This window comes from Spermophilus citellus (genome assembly GCF_964194105.1).
Source record: "Spermophilus citellus genome assembly, chromosome: 18".
Taxonomy (NCBI): Eukaryota; Metazoa; Chordata; class Mammalia; order Rodentia; family Sciuridae; genus Spermophilus; species Spermophilus citellus.
This window is the reverse complement of record NC_138200.1, coordinates 22,782,110-22,805,293: the sequence shown is the minus strand read 5'-3', so window position 1 is coordinate 22,805,293 and position 23,184 is coordinate 22,782,110. Positions and strand designations below refer to the sequence as shown.

At 49.4% G+C, this 23,184-nt stretch overlaps 1 long non-coding RNA gene across 2 annotated transcripts in view; it reads right to left on the bottom strand.

Moving 5' to 3' along the window:
- The window catches only part of LOC308637435, a 150,524-nt gene that overhangs the window by 126,809 nt on the left and 531 nt on the right, over positions 1-23,184 (bottom strand). For both annotated transcript variants that reach the window (XR_014019594.1, XR_014019595.1), the window contains exon 2: positions 20,181-20,267. This is a non-coding gene — a long non-coding RNA (uncharacterized lncRNA). The remainder of the gene's footprint in view (positions 1-20,180; positions 20,268-23,184) is intronic.

Genomic DNA, 23,184 nt, shown 5'->3' with positions numbered 1-23,184 from the left:
ACTTCTCAAAACAACACTGTGACGTTCCTTTGGGTCAGCACACTTCCTCACCCTCAAGTTCTAGTGGTTCTGAGAGAAGCATGACCCAAACCTGGACAGTTGATGCCACCCAGATCTCTGGACACTGCCAGAGGTTCAGGTGAAGAAACATGACTCAAATTGATTGATGATACTCATTTCTAAGACTTTTGCAAGAATCACTAGGGAAGGAACCTGTAGATAGCCTGTAGACAGAGGGCATCCACATGGCGGGGACTGCAAGATGATTAAGCTCAAAAAGGAAAGCAAAAAGACATATTTAAAAAGAAAGAGAGAGATTGAACCGCTGGATCCAGCCATGCCTAAAGCTTAAGCTTTTGGGTTACTGAGTGAGTTGCCCTCCTGGTTTTTATCAAGTATCTGATGATTTTCTGTCATTTGCCATTACATGAAGTCCAATGAAGCAGCCCCTAAAGACCCTTTCAGTTGGGAATTAAGTCTTGGGAATTATCAAGTAAAGCAGTTAGCAAATGGCAGAGGCCTCCTGAGCTGACATCTAGGGGAAACCAAATGTTGCATGTGGCCACTTCCCACGGGACAAAAATATATGCACACCCATTCACCAGCCTCTTCCTTTGTAGAAGTCACCTCTGGCTTTGGGATAGAGGCTGCCCTCATCATCCCTGGCCTACTTCTGCTTCAGAAGTCTGGAAGGGAAGGCTTTGGCTCTCCCCTAATATCCTGGAAGGAAAATTCTCGGGTGGAAAGAAGAAGGGGCTGGGCTAAACATCAGTTTACAGGGGACCTTGATAGAGGACCCCGCTGACTTCCCCAAAGAGATGGTCTCATGGAGAAGCTGTGGATGCTCAGCCTCAAGTGCTGCTGTTGGTGAGGACAGGGGTTAGAAGGAGCCTGAGGTTCCTAAGGGCCTCAGGAAACAAGGTGAAGGTAAGGGTGAGAGGCACTGATGAGCCTGGGCATTCCCACTGGGCATCCTGTAGCTTCCAGCTTCTCCTGGCCTCCAGTCTCCTACCCACCAGGAGCTGGTAGCCCACCTCTGAACTCCAGCCCAGCCCAGGGTTCAGAACTGAAAGAACAAATGCACGAGTGAATGAATGAAGCAGCTTCCATGCCCCTGGCCCTATATTTGCTCTGGTGGCCTGCATGTTCCTTCAGCACATGTGCCTCTGAACAGTACCTCTAACCAGGGAAAGCAGAGGTCATCTTGGCAGAGCCGGCCATTCGGCAACATCAGACTGCCTCGAGCACTCTTTGCCAGTTAGGGCTGCCTGATCTTTTAACTAGCACTAAATATCTCCCATCCAGGCTGATTTCTTCAAGAGTCTGCACCAGGCAGAGCGTTTTCAGATTTCCCCAAACAGAACTGTCACAGAGAAGCATGGTGAAGTCTTGAGTGATGGGAAGCCCCACAGAGGAAGTTCCCCTCTCCTCTCTTCCATTCATACAGTGACTGACATCAGCCTCCTTCCCAGCTGTCCCTTTCTTTTTTTTTAATATCTTTATTTTTTTTTCTTTTTTTAATTTTTATTTTATTGTTGGTTGTTCAAAACATTACATAGTTCTTGATATATCATATTTCACACTTTGATTCAAGTGGGTTATGAACTCCCATTTTTACCCCGTATACAGATTGCAGAATCACATCAGATACACTTCCATTGATTTACATATTGCCATACTCATGTCTGTTGTATTCTGCTGCCTTTCCTATCCTCTACTATCCCCCCTCCCCTCCCCTCCCCTCCCCTCTTCTCTCTCTACCCCCTCTACTGTAATTCATTTCTCCCCCTTGTATTATTTTCCCTTTCCCCTCACTTCCTCTTGTATGTAATTTTGTATAACCCTGAGGGTCTCCTTCCATTTCCATGCAATTTCTCTTCTCTCTCCCTTTCCCTCCCACCTCTCATCCCTGTTTAATGTTAATCTTCTTCTCATGCTCTTCATCCCTACTCTGTTCTTAGTTACTCTCCTTATATCAAAGAAGACATTTGGCATTTGTTTTTTAGGGATTGGCTAGCTTCACTTAGCATAATCTGCTCTAATGCCATCCATTTCCCTCCAAATTCTATGATTTTGTCATTTTTTAATGCAGAGTAATACTCCATTGTGTATAAATGCCACATTTTTTTATCCATTCATCTATTGAAGGGCATCTAGGTTGCTTCCACAGTCTTGCTATTGTGAATTGTCCAGCTGCCCCCTTCTGCAGTGCTTTTCCCACAGTCATCACATCACCAACCATTTGGAATCTAGAACCCCTTGTTATGCAGACCTGGATGCATACATAGCTCAAGGGCCTGAGAGCAGGGCATCTTATGACAATAAGTTCCCTCCTGCCCAGACACCATCCCTGGGGCTCTGTGAGGTCAGAGGTCTTGAAGGACTCCTTGTGCAAGGTAACGGGATCCCCCTCATTGTCTATTTGTACCTTGAACACTCAGGTACTCGAGGTTAAATAAATCCAAGTGACATTCCGTGCTGGCTGACTCTCCCACTGAAAACAAGTAAGTATAGGAGGGAAACCAAAAGAGAAGAAGGGGACTGAGGGGGAGAGAGGGAAAAGGTTCTAGGGAATGAAATCTACCAAATTATGCTGTACAAATATACCCAGAGAGTCCTGCCTATGCATATAATGATAATGTTCAATTAAAGTAGTAGTAGTAGTGGTAGTAGTAGTAGTAGTAGTAGGGAGATCACTAGAGCAGAGCAAGCAGATCAGGGGAATAAGGAAGGCAGAGTAAAGTAGGTACTGGGGGAAAAGATGGAGCAAATCATGTGCATGTACAATGTGGCATAATGAATTTCACCATTATGTATAATTAGAATGCACCAATAAAAAAAATTTTTTAAGCAGTTAAGTAAAACTGAAGGTGTAGTTCAATGGTAGAGCACACGCTTAGTCTGCAGGAGGCACTAGGTTCAATCCCCACCACCAAAAAAGAGAAAAATCAATTAAGTCATTCATCCAGGCCACAGGCACTCCCTCCGCCCAATCCTGAGATGCAGGGAGGAAAGAGAACACGCTCCCCACTTTTCCAGTTGAGAAACTGAGGTGCAAAGAGGAGAAATGACTTGCCCAAAGACACAGAGAACTAACAGAAAAGCCATCACCAGAGCCACCTCTGCAGATTCCTGGTCCAGGGCTCTTCCCCTCTACGATGGGACACAGAAGCTGGCAAACCTGTTCTCCTCATCCTGAGGTTACTGACATACAACCAAAGTGTCAAAAACGTCAGAAGTAAGAAATAAGATCACATTCAAAACAGGAGCAACCATTGGGCAATTCACCAAAAATTCTCCAAATGCCTGAAAAACAATCCATTCTCTAAAATTCCCTCAATGCCTAATATGTTACCAAATATTTTTTTTAAAGCTGCAGATCAAATGGTTTCTGATTCTTTAGAAGCTCCATGTCAATAGCTGATGTTAATATTTTGTGAGAGACAGGCAGAGTGGAACAAATGCAAAATCAATGCCATCTGTCTCCAGGAAACTACTCGAGATTCCAGACATCAGAGAGCCCTGACGCAAGCAGATTTGGGAGCAATAGACCCCACAGAGTCAGACAGAGATGGGAAGCAAAAAGATCCATTTCTAGTCAAAAGAAATCTCTTTTTGATTGTTTAAAAAAACAAAATTGGTAAGATTGGGCCATTTCTGATTGATTCTTCCTTCTTTTAAACCCTTGGTCCGAACACAAATTTAGAATACAATCATCCAGACTTGGCAGAAAGATAGCATATGGTCAGATAGCATGGGAGACTTCCTTGATAAGAGATTTGGAGCTCTGGAAGAGGCCGACCAGTAAGGCTGGTTTGTGTGAATGTCCCTTAGAACTATTCACTTGTCCAGAAGCAGAGGCCTGGATAAGATAGCCTCCAAAGGCACTTGGAGGCTAAAGATTCTTGGAACGCTGATCATCAGGTTCACCATCAGGAGCTGGAGCTGGGGACTCAGGATTGTTAGGAAGGACACCAATATCCCACAGACTCACCAGGTAAAAAACCAGATGAGCTTGAGAAATTGGCCAAGGCAGCTTCAGAAATCCAGGCCTTAGTATGGTGCATGTGATCGCAGGTTCCTGGCATGCTCAGCCAGGTGACCATGTGCATAGCAGAGCCAAAAGCGCATAGCAGAGCCCAGGCAGGAGCTCAGAGCCATTCCAATTAGGGAGTCCCCAAAGACTTCTGAGCCCCACGAAGGGTGAGCATCTCTTTAAGCTACCTGGCACCAAGATGGGCACCCTCTTTCCCAAACCCAGATCAGGACCCAAGATCTGATAAGAACATGTCTGTGAATGAGGTACAAAGGACAGAATTGAATTCGGGAGAACTCAGGCCCGTGGCTGGTTCTTCTCCCTGCTGTGGACCACCCCCATCACACCAGAGGCAACTAGCCCTGGGCTCTTTAGCTTTCCTGGGCATCAGTGATGTTAGCTGAGCCAACGTACATGGAGCATCCCCACCCACCATCAGGCCTCCTCCCTCTTCCCAGACATGCTGAATGGGCACCACGGCACTGGGAGGGTGCTGACAGCTCACTCTGGCACCATTTCCTCTAACCAGTGTGTGTCCACTGCAGCTGACGGGCCACGGCTCTCATCCCTTTCCTTCTCTCCTCAGCCTGGTTTCCCTGAGGACCGAGTTGATCTCCATCTCTTGATTTGATCGCGTACTCCCTTAGATGCTCTAGCGAAAGTGACATTCAGTGAATGCTTGAATTGGAGCAGATATGAGCCAGGGGCTTCGGAGTCTGAACAAATACATCTTAATGAGGGTATGACAGTCAGGACCCTTGGTGACAAGTGACAGAAACACAAACCAAGCCAGATTAGGCATAAAGGGAGGATTTGTGGTTTCCAACCCCAGAAAAGACAGGCATTCTCTATGGGTGGCTGGGGATGTCGGGGGTGTCTCCCTCTCTCCTCGCCATCTTTCCCAAGGCTGTCTCTGAAACTGGACAGTGGCAGCCACAACCCCAGGTTTACAAGTCCCAAACTGCCATAGCGTTTAGAGACAGCAAAGGGGGAGGGTCTTCTCCTGATTCCAAATTTAAAATTCCTGCTGATTTTCTGCCTCGAATTTTGAGTCACATGGTCCCATTGGCCACAGCCTGACCTCCACCCCCAGGAAGTTCAGGGTGAGTGAAGGAAGAAGTTCTCCCAAAGTAGAAGCACGCTGCTGATACAGAAGAGACAGACAGCACGGAACAAAGGGAAGGACACCCATGACTGGGCCATGACCTCTGCAAAGTGCATTTAGCTGCCATTTCTCTCAGACTCTTCTATAGCAAAGGGCTCACCTTGTATGGGATTGCAGGTGCTTTAATATCTGAGTGGGGGCTTCTTGACTTTACCCTAAACTGCAAAGCACTGTAGAGGGGATGGTGGGCAGAGCACCACTCTACACAGATGTGCCCTGCAACAAGGCCCTCCAAGCCTTAGCCTCAGAGCAGCACATGGTCACCTGGCCCAAAGAGCGGCCTGCAGGAAATGTGCCCTTTTAGTACCCTTCAAGTCCCCAGGCACTGCCAACCCAGGGTACCTGCCATCAGGTCCCCTGTTCCCATGCTACAAGACACCCTCTTCCCTCTCTGCCATTGTGATCACCCCATCCCCAGCCACAGGAGCTGATCCTGATGTAGCCCATTAATATAGTGGGAAGTGAGATGGAAGGAAACTTACAGGATGTGGTCATGAGCAAGTTACTGCTATAAGCTCAAGCCTCCTGGGGCACCACTGGACCATGGTGCAAAAAAGGCCTGGGAGCTGTCCCACCTAAGAAGGGAGGAAGCAGGTATTTAAATAATCCATCAACTCTCCTTCATCACCAGCTGAAGGCTGCTCCTGGGGAAATGGACTCCCCCTAACCCTAGGCCCCAGGATAAAGAGCAACTGTGTGCAGGGCAACAGTGAGTGATGGGGGAGGGGAGTGGCACACCCATGGCATTTGCTGCAGTTCCAAGCAGCTCCTTTATGGGACTGAGACTAGCCCCAGGTGACAGGGAGAGGGTTTTTTTTTTTTTTTTTTTTTTAAAGAGAGAGTGAGAGAGGAGAGAGAGAGAGAGAGAGAGAGAGAGAATTTTTTTTTAATATTTATTTTTTAGTTCTCAGCGGACACAACATCTTTGTTGGTATGTGGTGCTGAGGATCGAACCCGGGCCGCATGCATGCCAGGCGAGCGCGCTACCGCTTGAGCCACATCCCCAGCCCCAGGGAGAGGGTTTTAATCCCATAGAGAAGAGCAAGCCTCATTCCAAGTCACAAGTCACCCAGGGAAGCTGGGTACCTCCTGCTGGCTCCTGCCTGCCTGCGCTGAGTGTCTAAAGCTGCGTGTCCTAGCAGGCTGCTCAGAGGAAACGTTTGCCCCAGAGTAGGCTTCTCCTCAAAGTGTGTGCAGACAACAGGCCACTGGTGCAACCTACCATGTTAAATGAAGTCGGTAACTCTCTTGTCTGCATCATAATTAACTTGACTTTCTTCAAAGGGAGACATTAAGGCAAAATGTTGGGGATTTTTTAAAAAAGAAAAGCCATTTTCCTCACTCATATTATTTTTGATGAGTTAAGTGGTGTTAGCTTTTAAATTGCAATTGAGAGAGAAGATACGCACACACAGAGTAATGGACAATTTTAATTTTCAACAATTGTGATTGTGAATAATGCTGCTAATGCTACTAATAGCTTCCACGGTGGTTTATATTCACTTCCCCCAAATGCTCAACTCCAGACTTCTATATTGAAGAATAAAAAGATGACTTGGGCCAATTAGTACACATCGTGTGTGTTCCACATCCTCTTATCCAGAAGAGCCTTCTGTGATGTACCCATTTATCAGAATCACGGGGTGTTTCTGCAGCCCTTACCGGGAAACGCAACGATTTGGAGGAAGAGGTTCAATGTGACCCGCTGAATCACCACCTGAGTGGAGCATCAGGAAGGCCTGGCCATCTCCTGAAAATGACTCTCCACCAGCAAGAAAACGAAACACTCCCTTCACAAAACATACCCATGGTCAGCGGCAACCGAGGAGCTATGGGCGCCTTTAAAAATAAGCCCCATTGTTCCCCAACTGCCTATTAATAGCTCGAAAAGACATCTGTTCCTAATTTGGTCTTCTCAAATCAAGAAATCTTCCTTTCACTTTCCTCCAGGGCCAGGATGAAATCAATCAAGCGACAAAATTTATCAAGCACCAGGCACATTCCCAGCCCAGAATTTTGAAGCCAAATCTGCAGTCTCACCCAGGCACCCAGAGACCTAGGGAGCTTATGCCCTTTCTCCAGTGCTGACACCCTTCCACACACAGACAGCACAGAGACCACTGAGAGAGAGCCCAGTGTCAGGCTGGCACACCCCTCAGCACCCCAGCCTCCTCTACTCTGCCCGCAAGGACCAGCTGTTTTCCCAGATTCTGCCGCCATGCATAGTTCCCTCGGAATCCACTACTCTCGGTAACTCTTCCCATCTCTGAATATCTGTGAATGCTTAATTCTCCTGAGTGTGCCTGCCAAGGGCTGGGGATGTGGCTCAGTGATAGAGCACTTGCTTAGCATGTACGAAGCCAGGGGTTCAATCCCCAGTATAAAAAAACAAAAAATTAAATCCCCTTCCCACAATAGGTTTTACTCTGCTCTCTGGGCCTTTATGCAGCAGGGTGACCCTTTTTTCCCATGACAAACCTTCAGCTATGTGGGAAGAGATGTCTCTCTGTCCCACAGGTCCTTCTCAGCTTTGGCACCTGAGAAACAGGGCTGTTGTGGACCCAATGCTCAGACAGAAAATTGAGTCCAGTGACATAAAGTCACATGGAGACACATTCCTGGCAGCAGCGTGGCCTAAGTGTTTGTGGGTTCCCCTCCACCACCACCCCTGCCCTCATTTCTTGCTGTTCCACATAGGCGATAATTCTTCTAGTCTCTGTGCTCACCCCAGAACCTTTGCTCTGCCTTCCTCTGCCTGGTAGCCTCTACTCTGAGTTCTGCAAAGCTGATTCCTATCTTGTCATCCAGGTCCTTCGGGTGCCCTACTCTGACCTCACTACTAAAGCACACCCCTAGCCATACCCCAGAACAACCTTTCTACAGAGAAGTTAGCACTATGCAATTTTTTTTCTTCCTTTTTATTCACATGTTTATGAGCTGTGTCACCCTCTGGAATGTAAAAGCATGAATAACCACAGGGTAGGAACCTCATAAATGGTTGTCATCTGAATAAAGAAAATAGTTTCCCAGGCCAGGTAGGGTGGCACACACCCGTAATCCCAGCGACTCAGAAGGCTGAGGCAGGAGAATCACAAGTTCAAGGACAGCCTTGGCAACTTAAAGAGACCTCAGCAACTTAGCAAGACCCTGTCTCTAAACCCAAAAGGGCTAGGATACAAAAGGGCTCAGTGGTAAAGCATCTTTAGGTCCAATCCCTAGTACAAAAAAAAAAAAAAGAAAAGATGAAAGCTTCCCAAGCCAAAAACACAGCAGCTGGAGTAAAGACGCACAGAGAAGCTATGGAAACTTCTGAATCTGAGCACGAGACTTGAAGTGAAACAGGTGCAGGCTGGCCAGCTGTGTGGCCTTGGGCAAGTTTCTTAACTACCCTGAGTCTTGGCTTGAACAATTTGCAAAATTAGTGCAGTCAGAGCACATGGCCTATGGCCGGTGTGAGGTGGTACTTGCACACCCCGTGGAATATTAGTGGGTTCAGAACAAATGCTCTGTCTATGAGCTACAGCTTTGAGTGGGGGAAATTGGGATCAGAGCCCAGGGGTGGCCACAGAAGGAGAGGAGGCTGGGTGGCAGGGGAGGAGGTGGCCTTGAATGTTATGTCAAGGCTCCTGCCCTGGTGAGAGCACAGTGGTTGGAGCTTCCCAGGGCCCAGCAAGCTCATGGAGGCCAAGAGAGGGAAGCTGCTCCTGGCTGGGTTGTTTCCCAGCATTCTCCCCACAGAAGAGCCTCCAGCCCCACTGGGGGGCACAGCTCAGGGGAGGGTAGCTCGAGGGGCAGCAGGTGGGCAGAGGTTTTCATCTGCAGTTCACATCCTCTGAGAGCCCAGTGAGAAAGGAACCAGGCCCAAGGTTTCAGGCTGGGCCTGCAGCAGCCCTCCCTGCCGACAGAAATCACGCCCTTGGAGCAAGCCGGAGGCCCCAGGGAAACGGGCTCCTTGCGGGCCTCAGCCTCAGCCTCCTGGGCCCCAGCCTCAGCTTCATAAGCTCCACGCCCCCTGCAGCTCCTGGTTTCCAGCCAACCCGCTTCCTTCATCCCCTGGGTCCCCAGGACACAGCCGGAATTGTCTGGCCTGTGGCAGGCGACGAGCCACAGCTGAAGGGACAAGGCCCAGCTGTTCCTGGAGACAAGTGCCCAGCTTTCTTCCCACATGAAAAGGGAACCTGTGTCCCCTGGAAGAGGGAGAAGAGGAGGAGGGAAGGGCCAGGGAAGGCCCAGGAACAGTTATATATATCCCTCCTCTAGGGCCCCCGTCCCCTGGAGTGGGCCTGTGGGGCCAGGAAGGGTGACGCAGTTCTGACTCCTGAGCACACTGCCCAGCCTCCTCTGGATGCCCTGGCAGAATCCGAGGCCTGGCCTCTGCTGAAAACCCTTGTGGGACCCTGGGCCAGCCCCTTCCCCAGTGTGGTTTCCGTCTTCTCCCCTGAAAAAGTGGACATTGGAGAATTTTCCCTGTGGTTCTTACACAGGAACAGCTTCAAGGAAGGAAGGGGCCATTTCCTAGAAAAGTCAGGGCCCCCTGGAGAAAAAAGGAAGTATGACCCTGGACATGATAGGGATGAAGACCCAGACAGGGCCATCAGACCCCCTGTGTGCTTGGAAGGCAGACCCCAGCGTGCCCTTCCTGGCCCGGGGCAGTCTCCCACGTTTGTTCTCCGAGGCCCCAGGAAATTACCAAAGAGGAGGTGCTGGGGCTGGGTTAGGATAGTCTGCCCAGTGGAGCCTAAATCTATCGTCACAATGGGAAGTTCCTTCAAATCCTCCTCTGAAAGAGTACAGGACTAAAAACTAGCTAAGGAGTGTCTCTTTTTTATATGTCCTGTTCCCTGGGCTTTGTCATCAATCATAACCTTATTCTTGGGAAATAAGAAATCATTTCTGCACCAGTCTTCACATACACATCCCCCAGGAACAGAACCTCTCCCCAGAACTGGATAAAGGCAGGACCTGGGACTCACCTTCCCAGGAGGGCCAAGTCCTTGGCTTCGAAGAGGAGCAGACAGTATGCCAACAGGGCTGGACAATAATAAGGCACTGTGGATCAGTAAGGGCTAGTACAAGGTGTGGAGAGGCTAATTTAACCTCAGCCTTATTTAAAATATCAATGTCTGCTATTAATGACATGCTATTTAATTTTTAATCAGGGGTGGTAGAAACCTGGACAGATCCTGCCAGATCCTCTCTAGTGGTAACTGACAGAAAACTGAGCTCCAACTGGAGTTTAAAGAAAAAAAGGGGGTGGGGGCCAGAGGTCACTGTATGGGGTACACTTCCCTCCAAGTGTGATGGCAACTAAGATGCAAACATTGTAGAAGTCTTTTCTCTGTGACTCTGTCCTGACTCCTCACCCACATGGTGAAAGATGGCTCCAGCCATCATCCTCAATGCCTGCCTTGCTGGAGCACTACTTTCCTGGTAACCAGACCAGACTCTTTGTTATGATGTGTTAGGTCCAATGAGACCCCATTCCCCTGGACCTCTTTTACTGGGCTCAGGCACAGGAGTGTCCTTATCAGCAAGGACTGGGTCACATTTCCCAGTCCCCTGAAGCTGGGGAATGAATGGGACCAGGCACAACTGTCCAATAAAAACCAGTTGAAGGAAAGGTTTATTATCTCCATGTCAAAAGTCCCACCGCATACCTGGGATTCAGGTGAGTTTCCCCCATTCTACAGAAGAATGAAGGCCAAGGAAACTAACTTGCCCATCTTTCCTCAAGGATTGCCATTTGTTGCATTTTGATTGAGATGTTTCTGAGAGGCCCATTCGTGTTACTAGGGAGCCACCTTTAGGACAGGTGGTGTCCATGCCTCCTCAGAGTTTGTTCCCTCTCCAAGATCACCCCACAGAGCTGTGGATGCAACCCAGGCACCCACTGATGTGACGCAGGGCCTCTGCAAAGCCGAGCAGGCAAAGGCTCGGACATGTTTTAACAGTGAGATGGAAGTCGTTAGCTCCCTTTTTAATTTAACAAGCCCAATTTTATAAATAAGAGTGAATTTTCCCAGGCTATTATTTCTAATTATGCATTTACATCAATTCACATTATGCAGTTGATGAAATGTTAATACCAAAGGCAATTTTCTGCTGACGGGTGGCATGGAGAAGAGCTTTCTTCACATTACAAGTCAATATTTTTGGAAATAATTACCCAGTTGCTCACCAGAGTCTGCACTGACTAACCCAGTGGCTGCGTCTATACAGCCCCCAACTTGAGACGCTAAGGAAAGGCTCCAACAGGGAAAGAGGACAGAGGAGACCCCATGCACACTGAGTGGCATCTGGACAGCTCTGACTGGTAGCCCCCACCAGGGCTAGCTTCAATTCAACTGTGTACCTGGTAGCCCCCACCAGGGCTAGCTTCAATTCAACTGTGTCCTTGGATTCATTACCAAATGTCTTCAGAACTTAGTTTTTTTTTTTTTCTTATCTACAAGATGAGAATGATAAAAGTCTCTCATAGAGTAAGTTAATACATTTATGTCTTCATTGTTGATTAACTTATGAAATATTTATTGCAGTCCTACACTGTCAGGCATACTCTAGGTGCTCAATAAATGATAGGGAGTTTAGGAGGAGGAGAAGGTAAAAGCACACAGATATTCTAACAGATGAGGTCAGTCAGTGCCTCCTTGCCCTGTGTGACAATGCCCCCTTGGGACTGAATGGCAACAGCAGCCCAGAGACAGAGAGGTCTGGCTCCAGACACAGTCCAAATTCTGAGAGAAAGCACCAGAGGACCCGCCCTTCAGCACAAGGAGCATTCCTCCACAGCCAGGTGCCAGGGCTCAGGGAGACCTTGGCATCATCCAGGAAGTGATGAGTTGGTGACTGAGGCCATGAAGAGAAAAGGACACAACTGAGAGAAAGGTCACGGCAATGGGCCTCAGGGCGAGTGAGAGAAAGGGTCAGGATTCCTCCCATTGGTCTTCCTGGCTGTCAGGAAAAGCACTCAGACTGAGAAGGTTGGTGGTGGACCAGGTCTCACAGGGCGCTGTGTTCACGAAGACAAACCATGAGTCCCGTGTGGACATTGTGAGGTTCCCTTGAGACACATACGCTGAGGCCCACAAAGACAGAGCTAGAGAAAAGGCTTACACTGAGCAGCAAGGAACTCCGGCACTCAGTGGTTTGGCAGACATGATTATAACAGGGGGACCAGGGTGTGCAGCCAGAGCAGCTAGAGTCAGTAAAGAGACTGTCACAAGTCAGGGGAAGCCAGCGCTTCAGGGAGCGGAGTATGCTCAATGGTGCTGAATGTTATAGAAGGCCAAGCTCAGGACATGTGAGACTTACCCTGACCTGATCAGGATATATTGTATACACGCATTGACATATCATGCCGCATTCCATAAATATGTACAATTCTGTGCTCATTCGATTTTTTAAAAATTTTTTTCTTTAAATCTTCAAGAACAATGAAGTACTAAGGTATCTTACCAGGAGACATTTCAGTAAAGAAATAGGGTGGAAGCCAGACTAAGAAACTAAAGGGCAGGTGAAAACATTCATAGAGAAGACATCCTTGCTGTGAAAGAGAAGATGGAGAGAGGTGGGTGCCTCTATCAGCCTCTGTAAGAAGATCCTGGAATGAGACCAGCTGTGTTCTCCCCAGCCTCAAGCCCAGGAGCCAGGAGCAAAGTAGGCCAGGGCAGAAACCTGAGAGCAGAGCAGACCAACCTAGGCTTGTTTCTCCTTCTGTTGAGCTCAGTTTCCTTGTCTGTGGGGGTGCGGGGGAGTCATTCTGGATACAGGGTGCTGTTGAGGGTGGCTCAGAGCCTGGCCAGCAGCCGCTGCACAACCCACCCCTCAAGAGCAATGTGCACATGATTCCCTGAGGCCAGCACCACCACTTCCCTGAAGTGGCTGCCATATGCATGCCACACGACAGCAACAGCCCCAGAACTGAGCAGTGCCCACCCCAGGTGAGGCATAGGGCTGCAGATCAGAAATGAGGCCTCCATCACCTCCCACATCATGGCCCCTGGCCTTCCATATAAAAGAAGCCCCATAAATAGTTCTTGGAGAAATGCTTCTTGTGCTGAAGGGTGGGTCCTTCTGGGGCTTTCCCTCAGGGCTCAGGCTGCATGTGCAGACAAACATCTCTGATTTCTCTGCCACTCATCAGCATCTCTCCCTTCCCCTTTTATATGTCTGCCTGGCCCTCAAGAGCCTGGGAGTCCAGTGGTGGGCTCCACAGATCTCCAGAGATCTCAGATATACCCTTCCAGGCAGCAGGAGGGGGAAGGGAGCCTATGTGCTGCATAAACAAGTTGATCCCTCTGCTGTGCTAGGGTACAGGTCCTCAGGTCACCTGAGCCGTCCAGAGGGGAAGGGAAGAGAAACCAACCATTCTTCCCCAAGAGCAGGACAGCAGGGGAAGGAGGACTGCCCTGGAGGAGGAGTCAGGGAGGGAAGTCAGGCTTAAATTTGTGGTCCCAGGAAGAAAAGTGGGCTATTAGAAAGAGATGGGAAGAGAGGACAGGAAAGGCAGGAGAGGGAACAAGAGAAGGAAGGAAGAGAGGAGGAGGAGGAAGAAGAAGAAATATAAATGGAGAAAGACAGGGAGAAAAGGGCCTTTCCCTAGAGCTGTCTCCAGTTTCCTTTTCCCCTTCAGCACCCCACACCCCAAAGAGGACACTCTTGGGAGAGCAAGCCACGAGGCTGAAAACTGCCTCACTGTGATGTGTGTGTACACACAACCTGTGCACATACACACACGCACATGGCCTGCACACTCACACTGAGTATTCTCACATCTTTGTGTATACCCGTGTTGTCTGTTCACACGGCTGTCCCTCTGTCTGTGTGAGCAAATGCTACCTGTGCACACCCATAGATACACAGAAGGTAACCAATCTGAACACACTACACCCACACTCTGGGCAAGTCATCCACACAGTTATAGTGACTGCACACATGTGCATGTGCACACATATACCTCCTCTACATACCCACTATCTGAGTACATGCCCACCACCTACGTCCTGAGGGTACATCCCTCGGACCCCGGTCCCCAAGAAGAAGGGTAGTGGAAGGCTGGAGCCCATCTGGAGAGCATGCCTGCACCAGATTGTCTTTGAGAGGAGAATCTGCAGGTGAGAGAATATGCAAAGAATGGGGGTTGGTGATGCTTGAAGCTGCAATCCAGGGCAGTCGAACTCCCAGCCCCAACTTGCCTAGGTAGGTGTGGGCAGAAGCTACAACCCCTTAACAAGCCTGCAGGTGTACTCCAGAGGCACTTCTGCTACTCTCCCTTACCCCAAAATGCACATCAGTTTGTGGCTCATCCCTGCCCATCAGGCCACCCTGATCTCCCTCTGCCCACCCCCAGCTGGGAGGCTCTGAAAGCCACACTGCATGCCTGACCCCTACTGCCACAGTGCAGGCCAGTATTGTTGCTGCAATCTCATGGGACAACTCTTCCCCAGCAAGGGAGAGTCCTGAGCCCACCAGGGCCTGGTCCTTTGTCAATAACTGGGACAACTGGGCCCTGAGCTACCCCAGGCCACTCATACAGCAGGTGCTCCCTAAAGGCTCACTACACTGGGGCTACCTCAAAACTTGACAAAAATTTGTATATCTATTCTCCCCTATTGCTGGCCACCTGGTCCTGGAAAGAGCAGGACAGTATGTTGTTCCCCAGGATCAGAGGACGGGGCTAAGCCAGGGGAAGGACAAGGGCACAGGCCAGCATGGTCTGGCACCAAAGCCTTTCCCAGAGAATCTCATTTGATAGTTTTTTTTTTCCCTAAGAGGGGAAAAATGATATTTTGAAACATTATTGTGGAAAAAAAAATAAGTTAGATCTGAAGCATCAAAGATATTTTGCAAATAAAACCAGATCTTTCTGTGGCTAGCAACTACAGAGTTTAAACCTCCAGGCGCCTAGGCCCAGCCAACAGGCCCCACGGGGCGCAGCACTGTGTCCACCTGACATTGCACTCCTGGGAGAAAGTGGGCCTGCTTCCAGAGAGCTGGGGCAGCAGAGGAATCCCATGTGTGCATGGCCGTGGCAGGCGGCCGTTCCTCAGGCAGGGTGACCTTTTGTCAACTTCGGACAGGAACACAAATCTACCATCACTCTGGATTGGCCTTGATTGGATCAAAATCCCATTGGAAAACGGGGAGGGGGGGGGAAGGCAATAAAACCTCCAGAATTGATATTAAACCACTGACATTTCACAAACCTAGCAGCGCTGGCAGCTGCCAGTCTATCGGCAGGAGAAACTCTAAAGGGGCAAGTCAGGCGTGAAGGTCATGGCAGTGCCAGGGAGCCACTCCCAGGCCTCGGCATCAGCGCCAAGGGGAGCAAGAGCTTAGATGGCAGAATTCAACCTACTCAGACCAGGATGGGAGTCCCCATAGAAACACCCTGTCCATTTTGGACCCTGTCTACACATTTGCACATTTATATTGAAGCAGGGGTAATGAACTGACCTTCAGGGTGGCCCAGACCTAACGGGGTTCTGAAGCTAAAGATAATCTTAAATCAGGAGCTCGTCCCTACCTTCTGACCCCCATACTATAGCTCCACAGCCAGCACCCAGGACAGGACCAGGAAAGACCAAGGTTACTTTTAGAGAATGGCTGGGACCTGGGAATTCACTGAAAGTCGTATAATTGCCTTGGCTTCCTGCCACCCAGCACCCATTGAGCATCTGCCACATGCCAGACAAGGTGTCCAGGTAGGTACAAGGATGAACTGGGCATAGCTTCTGTCCTGGAAAGACTCAGACTGTGCACATTTTTCCCCAGGTGAACCCTCCTGGACAGAAGCAGGGAGCTGGGCTGAAATAAGGCACTGCCAGGAGCCAGTCCTCCCTCTTAAACACCTGCCTCTACACTGAAAGTGAACAGTGAAGGTCTCCTCAAGTCTGCCAACTCCAGGCACAGATCTACCTGTGCATACGGAGCTAGCCCTGTGCTGGCCTTGAGAGGAAAGCAAGAGAAGGTCTAGAAGGCGGAAGCCCTGTCCAGTTCCCAAGGAGACCCAGGAAGCCACTGTGGAGGTGGCAAATCCTGCCCCTTTCCTCTTCACCCCTGCCCCATGCCAATGGAAGACATCACTAATCACCTGATGTGGTCTCAGAGAACCCAACACAGAGTCCCCATAGTCACCACCTCTTCCTGGAAGTTGAACTGTGAAATGAAAGTAAGACTGAGCTCTCCTGGAACAAGAGCTTAAAGTCATACCTGAGGGCCACTCTGGGTATGGGAACAACACCAACAACAACAACAACAAAAAAAAAAAAGGCAGACAAATGTGGAGGGAGAAAGAGATTATGTGGAAGATTTCCTAGAGGAAAAATAGACTCCAGCTGGGCAGAGTTAGTCACAATGCTGGGTGAACAGGCCATCTGTCCAGGGATGGCCTGACAGGGTGGACCATCTGGGACTAGAGACAGACTCCTGAACCCAACCTTGAAACTCCTAGGTGGAGCCAGAGATGAGTCTTGTACTGGAACTGCAGGAACTCCTCAGCCCAGGACAGTACTGATGGGATCAAGGGTCTATCTACTTTGCTTTCACCTTTGGAGCCACCACTGGGGCATGGAGATGAGTTATCGAGTGCCCCAGAGACTCTTGTGTCCCTCAGTTCCTGGCATCCTGTTAGGGTGCTCTGGTCAGAAACCTACCATGGTGGCCCAGAAAGTTACAGAGGGATGCCAGAGTCTTGAGGTCCTGAATCCTCAATGTGACTGGCATTTCCTGAGCCACTTCTAGAATCCAGAAATGCAAGGGACACCAGACCATAATCATTGACATAAGTCTACCTCCTGATGATTTACAAAGTCACTTTCTAGACATCAGCTCATTGACCCCATATCAGCCCTGGGAGGTAAGGTCCTGGTGCCCTCCAACAAGAGGAGCTGAGTTCAGCATAGTGGAGACTCAGTGAAAATCCCTCAATAGCAGCATCCACCCCTAAGCTTGGACTTCCCCCACCACACACACACACACACACACACACACACACACACACTGCTACCTCCATAGCACCATGCCCCAGACCTTGTGCTCACACTGGTCCCTTGATGGATTGAGGCTGAATTTTCAGGAAGCCAGTCAGTCCCAGAGAGACCAAGACCAGCAGGAGTAAACACGAGGATCTAGGGGAACCATAGATGCCTCTATCCCCCCCAAAAGCATCTCCACCGGAATCATCAGACAGTGTCCTGAAGGAGGTCTGGAGAAAGCATGAGAGCAAGAGCCCTGACCCTCTGGCTGACCCCTAGTCATTAATAGCCAGCTTTGTGTTTTCCAATCACCGTCCTTGCCATTAAGGTGAAGAAAGCACATGGGGAAATAACAGAGTTTATCTCAAACAGATCGATCTGCTCAGATCCATCTGGCCCCAGCCTCTTAATTCTCCATAATGTCAAAGCAATTTTTGGTTAAGTATACAGACTGTCCTCTACTAAATTAAACTAATAGATCTAGTGGGAAATAAAACCCCGAGTGTATTGAGAATATTAAAAATAAAAAAAAATAAACTCTCCATGGGTCTGTAAGATTTATTTTGGCAAATGATTAAATAACACACACACACACACACACACACACACACACACACACAGACTATAATAAAATCCATTAGGGGATGCGCAGCTCCATTGATCACCTCCAAGTTCTGACTCCCCTTCTCCTCTCTATAGCACCTTCCCTCCCCAGTACCCAGGTGCAAAGGCAGGCAGAAAGGACCCCAAAATGCCCATCCTCCATCCTCATAACATCAAAGGCAGCAAACACATGTGCTTTAAAATGTGTGCTGCTGCTGCTAGTACTACACCCCAGCTGCTGTGCAAGCTGCTCTCAAAATCGATCCTCCTGTCCACCCTTTGCACTCAACAATGTTAGCACACCCTTCCTACAGATGTGAAAGCTGAGGCTCTGAAAGGCCAAGACAAGGCCAGGATCTGAAACCAGGTCCATCCAACTCTAGAGCTCTGGACACCACCTTGTTCTGCTTTGTTTTACTTTACTTTTTACTTAATTGTCCCATGAGCCACAGACAACCCAGGCCATGGAGACAAGACCTTGCTCAGATGACACTCATCAGAATCATTGTTGATGTTTTCCCAACTAAATCCAGAATTTTGAGGAACCAGGAAGGATAAGGCAAAGACTTGAGCACTGCCAAACTTGGGCACCATGGGGCTCACCCCCAAACCTTCACACTTAAATTGTGCTGGGTGTGCTGCTATTTGTGAGTGTCAGCTCTCAGGGTCAAGGAGAACAGAGAACCGAAAAAGGTGATAGGTAAGGACATTTCTCAGAGCTGGGTCCAAATAAGGAGGTGTCTGTGGCAACCACCTTGCCTCTGCTCTGGGCTCCCAGCCTACAGTATTACACCTTGGATGGGATGGCCAGTTTCCTTGCTTCCCAGCCCACCCCACCCTGCAGATCATCAAGACCTCCTCAGCACTGGGTTCAGAGTCTTAGCCTATCCTGTTCCTCAACTCCACTGATGATCCTGTCACCCTAGACTTTTCTTTCTGTCCCTGCCACAACCCAAGATCTCCTACTTCCACAGGATTGCACAGTCAGCTGCTTATTTGAGATGCTGACACACACACTGACCCCACCCCCAGCTAAGCCAATCACCTTCTCCTGTGTGTTCAGGACTCAGCTTGAAGTCAGGCAGCCTTCCTGGATAGGATCTACCTCTTTCCTCCCTGAAGGTCTCCCGCTAGAGGCTGGATCATTACGTGCTGGATTTGCTCACCCACTAGGCTCCATGCACCACGACCAGGGCCATATCTTGTTCAATCTGAGCCTCTCTCTTCTTGGCACAGAAATCCTCATGTTAGCCACCCGGCCCCAAAGTACTGTCCCTGCCTCACCTCACCACGCCTCTGAAACTCAGTATGTTCTACCACATTTACCCTCTACCCTAACCTTGGCACTTGCTGCACCTGATGCTAAGCCCTCTTCTTCTCCCATGTCTCTGCCTGGCTGCCCCCCCACCCCCGCTCAGATCTCCCCCTGATCACTAAGTGCAGAGGGAGGGGGGCTGGGTGTTGTTACCCACCACTGGATGAAATGATCAGGCTGTTTTGGTTTCCTCTTTGAGGGTCTTTCTCTTCCCCTTCTCTGGCTTAATGCAGGTTCTCGGCAAGCAGAAAATTTCTCTGGCTCACTACAAAAGCCCCAGCACCTACACCATAGAGTAGGTGGCCATAGGTATGTGCTGGCCAGTGAGGAATCAGGTGCTCAGGACACGTTGGCTTAAATGAATGTCTGAAGTGAAACAGGCTCTACCTGGAGCTTCTCCCTCTTCATTTCCCTTCTCTAGACAATTCCCAACCCAATCAATCCTGACTCTGACAAGCAAACACAGCCCCAGGCTCTGGGGACTCAGGGAGGGGACACTGACAAGGCAATGAAAATGACGACAGGCCAGATCCTGGGGCCTGGCAGCTGTGGGTCTCCTCCCTGAGCCAGCTGAGCCCAGGCTGACTGAGAGCCAGGCTCGCGTTGCCAAGGGCACACAAACAGGGCCAGGCCCTGAACCCTGAGAGAACAGAGATGCCCTCTCCTGACTCTGCAGTACAAGGGCTAGAACCCAGCTTGGCACTCCAAGCTGGTGACAGGTGGGACCAAAAAAGGCCAAAGGAACCCAATATGAGCCCTGTCACTTGCCCTCCCCCTGACTCAGGAGCACTCTGCCATCTCTTCCTTATCAATCCCCAGCAGTTTTTACAGGGCACCGAGAAGGCCTGCCCTCCCACCCAATCCCTCACTGACCTGACATGTGCCCTTGGAGAGCAAGTCTTCCTGCTGCCAGACTCCAGGCCTTTATCCCCTGACACTGATGGCAAGTGAGTGACTAAATTGGCCAAAAATAAAAGTCCTATAAATCTGATATTTTGCTTTAAGCTGTCGGGTACACAGGGTGTGCTGGGATTATTGATAGAAAAGTTTATGGATGGGCTGCATCTTAAAATCAAAATACATTACCCAAAATCAATGTTGCTGTACGTGGTACAGGGAGGACGGGAAAGGTCAGCCGAGACAAGAATATCGAAACCCCAACTCCAAGAGGACCTGAGCATTAAAATAAATAAATTTTGAAAGTGAGTTCCAAGGAACGACATCTTCACTTAGGGCTGTAATTTAAGGGCGCTTTCACAAGTGACTGGGCAGGCTTTTTCTAAATAGTGCTATTTGAGGTACCTCTGAGAGCCCTGCGAAACCGTCCACAAAATGATATTGACAAGCACCACACATCCCAACTCCAAGCCCAACGAAAGCAGTGGGTGATGACAGAAAAGTGACAGGGCACTGAGGCCGGACACATGGAAACCAGGGCATGACAGGAGCAAGCCCAAACCTGGGCCAGATAAACTAAAACCCCACTGGTCACATTACGGGAGTATACACTACCAGGTCCCTGTACACAATGACCCCATAGGCATTTCAGAGCTGTGCCTGGAGGGAGAGAAGGAGGATAAATGCTTGTCACCACCCACTGATGAGCAATCAGGTCTGGTAACAAGACAATTGTGAACTGTGCTCACAAGTCTATCAGCAGGAAACCCTCTTCACTTCAGGAAAGCAAGATTCACTCTAAACAGGGTATCTCTGTGGGAGTCCAAAGGACATTTGCAGTTGGTAGGGCTGAATAGCTCTGTCCCCAGAGAGAAGCTTCCCTTTGGGAGAAGCAACATTCCACCACAGACACCTTCTTCTAGAACCTCCAGCTGAGAGACCACCAGGATGTGTGAAGAGGGAGCCAGCTCCTCCCAGGGAGTGGGTGGCCAGGCACCAGAAAGGTCCAGTGGGAACCACGGCCTGGTTTCAGCATCCTGATTCTCCAACTGGCGAAAGGACTGAGTCAAAATCCCTGCCCTGCCCACAGGAAACCCTAGCAAAAGGGGATAAAGTGCCCCTTCCCCAACACCCCTAACAGTGCTCCGAGTTTAAACATTTACTGGGTCTAAAGATGGATCAGACCCAGATAGGAGTTAAGGACACAGAGAAGAAGGTCCAACAGCTGCCTGCACAGGTTACAAGAGGGGACAAAAGAGCAAACAGCCCCTTTCCATACAGCTGAATGGTCAGGGAAGAGACTGCAAGGCTCTATCAGGATGCCCCTGACTGCCCTCAGTCCAAGGCAGGAAGCCCTGCTCTCTTCACCAACTCCAGATGTGGGGACCAGAGTCCTACCTGCAGTAGGGAAGAGCTGGATGTTTTTGGTTAAGAACAAGGAACTCAGAGTAAAACAGACCTGGGTGGAAGTCTCACTTGGCCCTTACTAGTTGTGTGAACTCAGGGAATTTTCATAAGCTCTCTGAGCTTCAGCCACATCACCCATAAAATTAGGTGAAATCACAATGTCTCCCCTACAGGGCTGTTACTGGGATAAAATGACAACCCCATTCATGCACTCCACAAATATTTACTGAGCATCTATTCTGTGCCCAGCCCTGTTGTAGGGGCTTGGAGATGCATCAGGGAACAAAGTTTTATAAACCTGGAACAAGAAACACAATGAATAATTGTACAATACTTTGGAAGGTGAAAAGGGAGATGTGGATGAGAAGTTGGGACTGCTGGGCAGGAAACTGCAGATTGCAATATTAAATATGTAGACCAGGTGGGGCCTCATTGAGAAGGTGACTTTCTGGAAAAAAAAAAAAAAAAACAGAACATAATGGGGTTAGCCAAGCAGGTGATGCAGGTGGTTGGGGGAGGGGCATCCAAGCCAGATGGTATAGCTGGTGCAAAGACCCTGGGGTGGGAGCATACCCAGTATATTGCATTACAGAAAGGAAGACAATGTGGTGAGAGAAGTGTGAACCAGAGAGAGGATAGAAAACACAAAGAGGTGAAGGCAGAGGAGAAAGCAGGGATTGGAAAGGTGAATCACTTGACCTTGTCAAGCCACTGGTATTTATGCCAAGTGAAATAGGAACCACTGAAGGGTTTTGAGCATGGGAAAGTAATGTGATTTCTGTTTGAGAAGGATATCAGTTGTCCTGTTGAGAACCGAAACGTGGAAAGTGAGTAGCCAGTTGTCTGCTACATGAAAACCATGTGATAATATATGGCTCTTACTCTTACTAATAAAAATAACCCCGTCATGCCATGGGCAAGAAACAACTTACCCCACAAGGTGATACAGACATAGAAGATCCACAAACCCTAAAGGTAATCAAGACATGACTCCCTCTAGCTGCAGGAATTCTCCCCTTGCACATCCCTGATCACTGGTCATCAGCCCTTGCTTGGAGGGGTCCTGCTTGGATCTGGAGAGGAGACTGCAGCTCCTTCAGGCAAGCCACTGCACTGTGAGCTAGCTCTTGCCATGGGAATCCTGTTTGTAATTAGTCCCCAAATGAAATCTGCTTTCCTAGAATTCCACTATGGTCCTGAATCTGTGTGGCACAGTGCAAGTCTGCCCCCTCCCTTCAGAAGCTGAGGACAGCAATGGGCCCTGCAGGGTCTTACATTCATCAATCCATAGTGGTTTCTAGGGGCAAATGGAATTTCCAAGAGAAAGCTGGTAAGTGGCACAGTGACAGAAGGAGTTAGCAACTGCATCTTTGGAGACCCTAGGAGGGACTTTGGTAACCAAGGGCTTAATAGATGAGCAACAGTGACCTGGGGTATAGAAATGACTCCTTGGCCATAGATGAGGAAACTGAAACCCAGGCCCAGGAAGGAGGCAGGGCGATGTCCAGGGGCACCCCTCTGGCAAGGACAAGGCTTAGAAAGAGCTTGCAGCTTCTTCCTCTTGGAGGCTGTGCCCCTGGCAGCCAGGACCAGGGTGGCTGCTGGAAAGTATTTTCCCTCTGGATTCCTTCTCCTTGGCTCTCTGGGAACCCTCTGGCGGTGCCTCCCCGGAGGCTAGTGAGTAGGAAAAGCAGATACAGAATCCACTAGGTTGCTGCATGCCAACCTCGGGTCAGAGCTGCAGGACAGGGCTGGGGCATTGACAGAGAAACTGAAATCCACTGGC